Raw genomic sequence first — 8,735 nt, forward strand, 5'->3', positions numbered from 1 at the left:
GTTGTGATCACGCAATGATCCACACTAAAGAAGATGATAAACTGATTAGGAACTAAAACTTAGTTTGAGGGTGCCCGATACCCTAGAGAGAGAGAAAAAAAAGAGGTATTTCTGTTGGTGCGGTTAGTAATAACGGTCCAACTCAGGTTTTGATGAATGATAAAATATGTTAAGTTAGTTTTGTTGTGATCTAACACTTTGACGAAGTGTGCAGGAGAATCTCAACTAAGTCGACTGGTTGACCTGATAGCTGGCACGAATCCCAGCTAGGTCGACGGGCTAACCTGATATCTGGCATGAAGCCCAGCTAGGTCGACCGACTGACTTGATAGCTGGCACGAAGTCCAGACTAATCGACGGGTTGATCGAATGTCTGACACGAAGTCCAGCTAGGTCGATGCGCTGACCTGATAGCTGGCATGAAGTCCAGACAGGTCGATGGACTGACCTGATGTCTGGCATGTAAGTTAAAGTAAGTCACTGGAGGGGAGTGACTTGGTGAGGACGCGTTCTCTGTTCGAGGGAATAATAGACATCGATCCAACTTAGAATCATTTCGGGAATCTAAGTTGAAATCGTGACTAGATTCCGGTCTCGATGAAACAGAATCTAATTACTACTCTTTTACTATAATTGTACTAACTGCTGTTTTGCAGGATAGTATAACTTTTATTTTGCATCAGACTAATAATTTTTTACAGAAGGACTTTCTGGAAGATGGTGGTCCGGGCGCCCGGAGTTGGTCCGAGCGCCTGGAATTGGTCCAGGCGCCCGGAGGGCAAAAATCTATCCTGCCGTCACGAGGAGCGGGCTGATTAGCTGGACCTACGTCACGGTCCGAGTGCTCGGAAGGGATCCAGGCGCCCGGAGCATCCTATATAAGGAGGTCTCGCCCTGGAGCAAAATACAACGTCTTCCAACGACTGCTCTACTGCGCTGTGCCCTTGCGACGCTACTTCTCCAACAACCTGCTAAAGTTTTCTTTCTTTCATTATTGTCGGTATTTTTCTTAAAAGTTCTTGTACTCAATATTGTAATATGATTTTGTGAACTATTAGTGATTGCCCAATGAAAGCATTCGACGAGTGCGGGCCTTGGAGTAGGAGTCGACCAAACCTCCGAACCAAGTAAATTGATTTGTGTTAGCATTGTTTTGCTTTTATTCTTCCGCTGTACTTACTCTAATTCAATAAGATAATTTTTCGATCGCTATTCACCCCCCTCTAGCGACTTTCATGATCCAACAAGTGATATCAGAGCTGGTACTGCTCTAATTTGGTGTAACCACCAATCAGACAAAAGGAGTGAATTTTTTTCTTTTTCGATTTTAAGTTTTTTGAAACAATCCAAACTGGTATTGTTGCCTTTTTGGAATTTTTTTCGTAGCAAGTTAAACTGAATTGGTGCAACACCAATTCAGTCTTAAAATTTCTTTCTTTCTCCCACACTGCTAATCCAAGACCAAGTCTTGGGATTTCTCTTTTCTTGTTTTTTTTGTGTGCAAGGTAAAATGTCTTAATTCGAAGGCTTCAGCACAGTCTGTCCCCCTCTATTCAATGGTGATGATTTCCCCTACTGGAAGAAGCGAATAGAGGTCTATCTGAAGACCGACTTCGACCAATAGTTTAACGTCACCCGAGGATACAAGGCGTCGGTCGACAACTCCGAAAATCCACTAGACCCGGAATAGTGGACTCTAGACATGAAAAAGAAAGCCTCAACGGACTTCAAAGCCCTCAACACACTGCAATGCGAGCTGACTAGGGAAGAGTTGAGCTGAGTGGGCCCACACCAAAATACGAAGGAATTATGGGACAAGCTCGTCAAACTACACGAAGGAACGAGCGACGCCAAGGTTGTTGGTGCAATATCCCTCAGGTCAAGGTTGACCTGGGTAACCAAGCTGAGTCTTGGTTTGGGTTTAGATGTTTGACAATAAGATATTGATTGAAGAAGAGTCAAGTAGGTCAAGGTTGACTGGATACTTGACTGGGAAGTCCTAACTGGGATGTTAGGCAAAATGAAAGTCCTGGTGAGTGAAGCCAGGCAGAAGAAAAGTCCTGGTGAGTGAAGCCAGGCAGAAGGAAGTCCTAGTGAGTGAAGCTAGGCAGATGGAAAACCCTGGTGAGTGAAGCCAGGTGAAAGTCCTAGTGAGTGAAGCTAGGCAGATGGAAATCCTGGTGAGTGAAGCCAGGTGAAAGTCCTAGTGAGTGAAGCTAGGCAGATGGAAAACCCTGGTGAGTGAAGCCAGGTGAAAGTCCTAGTGAGTAAAGCTAGGCAGATGAAAGTCCTAGTGAGTGAAGCTAGGCAGATGAAAACCCTAGTGAGTGAAGCTAGGTGAAAGTCCTGGTGAGTGAAGCCAGGCAAGGGAAAATCCAGATGGATCAAGGATGATCGGACATCTGGTGTTGGGAAGTCCAAGTAGGTCAAAGGATTGACCGATACTTGGCATGAAAGAAAAGTCCAAGTAGGTCAAAGGGATTGGATACTTGGCACAGAGAAAAGTCCAAGTGAGTCAAAGGGATTGACCGACACTTGGTAAGGGAGTCCTAGCAGTCAAGGGAGTGACTAGATGCTAGGCATGACATACCAACAAGTCAAGGTTGACCAATGTTGGTTAGGATGTTTGGGACTTGGTTTTGGACAAAACCGCGTCGGATCGATCCGTGGATCGATCCAGCTGGATCGATCGCTGGATCGATCCGACTGCCCCAATCAGAAGCTCGGATCGATCCGTGGATCGATTCAGATGTCCCAATCGATCAGTGGATCGATTGGTCGCGCGATAAGCGCCGGATCGATCCGTGGATCGATCCAGCGCTTGCGTGCAAGAGCGCTGGATCGATCCGTGATCGATCCAAAGCCTCCCGATCGATTGGGAACATTCGAATCGACGGATCCGACCGTTGGCGTCTTTTATAGCTGCAGGTTCGATGGCTGCACAAGGACTTCACCGATTCACTCCAGAGCTCTCGCCTACTCCTCCACAGCGCTCACAAAGCTCAGATCGCCAGTTCTTGAAGGATCTTGGAAGCTCTCCAAGTCAAGAGGCGGATCAAAGGCAAGAAGAGAAGCTAGGGTTAGGGTTTTCTGTACTCATTGTAAGCTTTGCGCTTGTATTTTGTTTCCCTTTCCTTTCTTCTTGTACTGAGAGTCTTGTAGGGCTTCTCCGCCCTCGGTAGTTACCGAAAAGGAGTGTTTTCATAGTGGAGGGTGCGTGCGTGGTGTGGATCCTTGGACTAGTCACCTCTTGTGAGGTGGATACCAAGTAAACCAACCGTGTTAGCGTTGTTGCATTTGTTTCTGTATTTTTCGCTGCATATTCTTGAAGAAACAAGCAACGCCAAGCAACGCCGAGCACCGAGAGAACGCGACGAGCTATTCACCCCCCCTCTAGCTACTTTTGGTCCTAACAAGTGGTATCAGAGCAAGGCCGCTCTTCACCGGAATCATCGCCGGAAGGGTCAAGCATATCAAGAAAAGCTAGAGGGTGAAGAAATTGGAGCAAATTCTTCAAGTTCAAGACTTTATCAAGCTCAACTTCAAGATGCAATTCCAAGATGGGCTTGGATTTGACACAAGGGTGGCTCCACCATACACTTCTACGAGTTTCGATTCTTGGAAATCAAGAATCAAAAATTTTCTTATGATGGAGATAGAGCAATGGTTTGCTCTAATGGAAGGCTTCAAGGCTCCAAGAAATTCAAAGGGCAAAGTTCTAAAGAAAAGCAAATGGAGCCCGGAGCAAGTCCAAAGGTGCGAGGCCAATGACAAAGTGACCAAGCTTTTGGTCAATTTATTGCCAAGCACCATCCTTTGCAAAATTGGAGAGTTTGAAGATGCAAAGGAGCTATGGAGCAAATTGGCCAAGCTTCATGAAGAGATCCCCTCCACTGTACAAGATCATGAAGAATCCAGAGAGGGTGACTCTTTGGAGCAAGACCAAGAGGAGGACTCCGAGGTTGAGAGATACTCAACCTCCGAAGAAGAGGAAATCCAAGAAGCTTCATCCTCAAGGGAATGCAACGAAGGGAACAAGGAGGGAGCATACTCCTTGTTTCATATTCAAGATGATGAAGCCTCCACCTCTAGGATTGAGGGGGAGCAATCCTTGGTGACACCGGATCAAGAAGAAGAAGAAGCTTCTACATCCGGGTCAAGAGACGAAGAGGAGGAAGTAGATTCTACCTCCACAAGTCAAGAAAAATCAAATGGAGGAGAATCAAGGTCCGATCAAGAGGAAGCTTCTACCTCCGGATCCAAAGAAAAAGATGCCACCCCTGCAAGCAAAGGTATAAATATTTCAATTAATAATAAAAATCATATAATATGTTTTGAGTGTAGGGAACATGGGCACTATAAGAGCAAGTGTCCCAACTTGGCCAAGAAGAAGGGCCAAATGGCACAAAAGGGCAAGGAGAAGCTCAAGGAGACCACCCCCGGAACAAAGAAGAGCAAGGAGCACATTGTGTGCTTCTTGTGTCAACAAAAAGGGCATTACCGAAGTCAATGCCCCAAGGGGAAGAAGATGGTCAAGGCTCAAGGAGGCACTAGTCAAGGAGGAGCCTCCAAGGTAAAGAAGAAGGTAACATTCATTGAGCCTATTCCCTTGCAAAATGGTAAAAAGCATGCTAGGTCAAATTTTTATCATCTTAATGCGATTTACCATAAGAATAGGAAGCATGAGGGCTTTAAGGAAAAGCATGTGGCCCTACATGCCAAAACTACTATCCCTAAGGCTAGGAATGTAGGTAAAAACCTAGGCGATAACTCTAAGGATGTAAGATACAAGCCTAGAAACAAAAATGCTCATGAACTTAATGGAAAACCAAAAACTAAGGACTTAGTGATGGAAAATCAAGTCTTGAGGTCAAGACTTGATAAAATTGAAAAGACCCTAAAAAGGATGGAAAATATCCTATTAGGGCAAAATGAGCATAACCTAGGTCTAGGAGCACAAAGGTCATCTAATGGCCATAGAGGTTTGGGATACAAACCAAAGGCTAAGAAGGATGTGCCCTCTTACCATAGAGTTCCATATAGTTATGGAACAAACCCTAGGTCTAGTGGTCAAGCCAAGAATACTAGGGAAGTCATCCCTAAGAGTATTTTTACAATAAATGTGACTAAGACTTCTAAGAAGTCTAAGAAAGTCACAAACAAGGTCACAAGGGAGGTTGTCCCTAGAGTTGAACTAGAAAATGTGACCAAGGCTTCTAAGAAGCCCAACAAGGTCACTAGGAAGGTCTCTAGGGAAGTTATCCCTAGTGAGTACCTAGAGCATCCAAGGAGCACCAATAGGTGTTGGGTTCCTAGGAGCATCTTCTACCACATAGATGGGTTAGAGAGTGTCAACTCCGATTAGAAGGGTAGTTAACCCAACTTTGAGGAAATTGACACTCAAGGAGCATTTTCAAGGTTTTTGTTAACCTTTGAAAATGAAATGGAATTATTGATTACTCCTTGAAAGAGTAAAATGTGCCTAATGGTGGAAGAATTGATTTTAATCTTAAATGGCACATATTGGAAAATTCATAAGAACTATCAAGTTGGGTTTTTGGTATGTTCTTAGGCAATTTAAGGCAATCCGGGCCTTAAATTTAAAAGTGCTACTCTTGAGGAAAAATGGAATATGCCAACATTTGAGGACATATTTATTTTAATTGGCATAAATTAATCAAGGGAATAAGAAATGCAAACTTAGGCTTTGGCATTTTCTTGAAGCACTTTAGGGCAATCTAGGGTTTAAGTTTTAGGATTAGCTAAGATTAATGATACCTAGATAGGTAATCTAGGTATATTTTATTTATGCTAAACCATGCCATGATTGTTTGCTCATAATATGCCATGACATCATATTTTATCTTATTTGGATTTTGCATTCATGACTTATCATGAAAAATACAAAAATACCATGTCATGTCATACATACATCATGTAGTTATAGAAATCTTTCTTTTGAAAGCTATTTTATTTTGATGTATGCCATAACATAATCATGCATTAAGTTTAATTCCTTGTAATTAAGGACGAATGGCATTTAACGACACTTATTGACAAGTGACATCCTAGGTGGATGTCTAACATTTCTAAAATGCCTAGATAGATATGCATGATCCCTAAAATAGGGCAAAACCAAATTTTACATCTCACAAAGACCTCTAAGGTGACTTGTATGTGTTTTAGTGCATATTATATACAAGTGAGATGTTAGGATGATGAACAAAGCTCAAGATGTTGATTTAGTGCATTCCTTTGAGTTTTAAATTCATCAAAACACATAGTTATGTGTTTTCCCATCATTGGGAAAGCTAATGTACAAGTCATGTGCATTATGCCCAAGGAACATGATGGGATATTGGTTTTGAAAATGTTTTTAAAATGTTTTTGGAAAACCTTGGTAAAGGCTATCTTTTGATAGTAATCACCATTGAATAGTTAGACACAAACTTGAAGAAAAACACTAAAGTTTTTGCAAGTTTTCAAGTTTGTGTCAATCTTTGAAAATATGATGTATTTTCATAGAAAGCTATTTTTCCATGATTAAGTATGCCCTAAATAATGTCTACACGAAATTTCATAATTTTTGGATTTTTGTAGAATTTTCTAGGGGTTTCTGAAGTTGACTGAAATGGAATTTCAGCAACTATCAGAGCTCCGATCGATCCATGGATCGATTGGAGTTCCTGAATCGATCCATGGATCGATTCAAACGGCAATTCCCGCGAGCAGAAGCTCGCTGGATCGATCAGCCGATCGATCCAGAGAGTTTGAATCGATCCGTGGATCGATTCAGAAAGATTCAATCGATTGGAACCCAACTCCAATCGATCCAAGTTGCTGATTTTGGCTGGGAAGGCCTGATTTCAGCATCTTTGAACCTCTTTGAGTCTAAGTAACCATTTCAAACCCCTTAAATACATTTGTATACATACAAAGGGTTTTTTCATGTTGAAAACAAGGATTGATTGGTTAACGAAGACTAAGTAGAAGTTTAGGTTGAGGTTGTTTCAAATTTTGAATATTTGAACCTCAAAACTTCCAAATTTGGGTTTCCTAATGTTTTAGGGATTCCAAGTCATTGTTGGTGCAATGACAGAAGTTACCACCATGTCTTTAGGGGGAGGGACTCTTTAAAGACATGAAAGTTATTTTTCATGAACCTTGGAAGGTGGTTAACCTTCTGTTGTGAACTTGCTCAAGGTTGAGCATTTAAACTTGAAATGGGGAGAAATGGGGAGTGGATATCCTCATTATTTCAAGTGGACACTCATGTGGTAGATAATGCTCAAGGTTGGGTAGTTGTCTACATTGAGGGAGAAGTTAAGGATAAATGAAGGGTATGGGACCTTCATTATCGTGTTGATCACAACGAGTGATGTTGTGAACAACGATGAGCAACTCTTCAGGGGGAGAGTCTTCAACAAATGGATTTGTTGAAGTGTGCCCAGAATTGGAGCATGGGTTGATGTGTGTCCAACGATGGGTTGATGTGTGCCAATAGGAGGAGAATGTATGGTTAAGCTTAGTCCTTCATTACCTATGGGAAGCTCATAGGGGGAGAATGAAAGGACTCATGAAAGGGAGTAAGTTAGGCTTTCATTACCTAGAGGGAGTTTGCCCTCTTAGGGGGAGAATGAAGAGCTTAATTTATGCTTTCATTACCTAGTGGCATGAAGATTGAGGCTATAGGATTAGCCTAACTTACATGTGGTATTGTAAGTGTTATTGTGGTATTGTCAAACATAAAAAAGGGGGAGATTGTTGGTGCAATATCCCTCAGGTCAAGGTTGACCTGGGTAACCAAGCTGAGTCTTGGTTTGGGTTTAGATGTTTGACAATAAGATATTGATTGAAGAAGAGTCAAGTAGGTCAAGGTTGACTGGATACTTGACTGGGAAGTCCTAACTGGGATGTTAGGCAAAATGAAAGTCCTGGTGAGTGAAGCCAGGCAGAAGAAAAGTCCTGGTGAGTGAAGCCAGGCAGAAGGAAGTCCTAGTGAGTGAAGCTAGGCAGATGGAAAACCCTGGTGAGTGAAGCCAGGTGAAAGTCCTAGTGAGTGAAGCTAGGCAGATGGAAATCCTGGTGAGTGAAGCCAGGTGAAAGTCCTAGTGAGTGAAGCTAGGCAGATGGAAAACCCTGGTGAGTGAAGCCAGGTGAAAGTCCTAGTGAGTGAAGCTAGGCAGATGAAAGTCCTAGTGAGTGAAGCTAGGTAGATGAAAACCCTAGTGAGTGAAGCTAGGTGAAAGTCCTGGTGAGTGAAGCCAGGCAAGGGAAAATCCAGATGGATCAAGGATGATCGGACATCTGGTGTTGGGAAGTCCAAGTAGGTCAAAGGATTGACTGGATACTTGGCATGAAAGAAAAGTCCAAGTAGGTCAAAGGGATTGACTGGATACTTGGCACAGAGAAAAGTTCAAGTGGGTCAAAGGGATTGACCGGACACTTGGTAAGGGAGTCCTAGCAGGTCAAGGGAGTGACTAGATGCTAGGCATGACATACCAACAAGTCAAGGTTGACCGAATGTTGGTTAGGGATGTTTGGGACTTGGTTTTGGACAAAAACCAAGTGCTGGATCGATCCGTGGATCGATCCAGGCTCTGGATCGATCAGTGGATCGATCCAGACCTGTCCCAGCGAACAGAGAGCTTCTGGATCGATCCGTGGATCGATCCAGATGTCCCAATCGATCAGTAGATCGATTGGGACGCGGCTGCTTCGCGCGATAAGCGCTG

Source organism: Zingiber officinale, chromosome 6A (assembly GCF_018446385.1).
Source record: "Zingiber officinale cultivar Zhangliang chromosome 6A, Zo_v1.1, whole genome shotgun sequence".
Classification (NCBI taxonomy): Eukaryota; Viridiplantae; Streptophyta; class Magnoliopsida; order Zingiberales; family Zingiberaceae; genus Zingiber; species Zingiber officinale.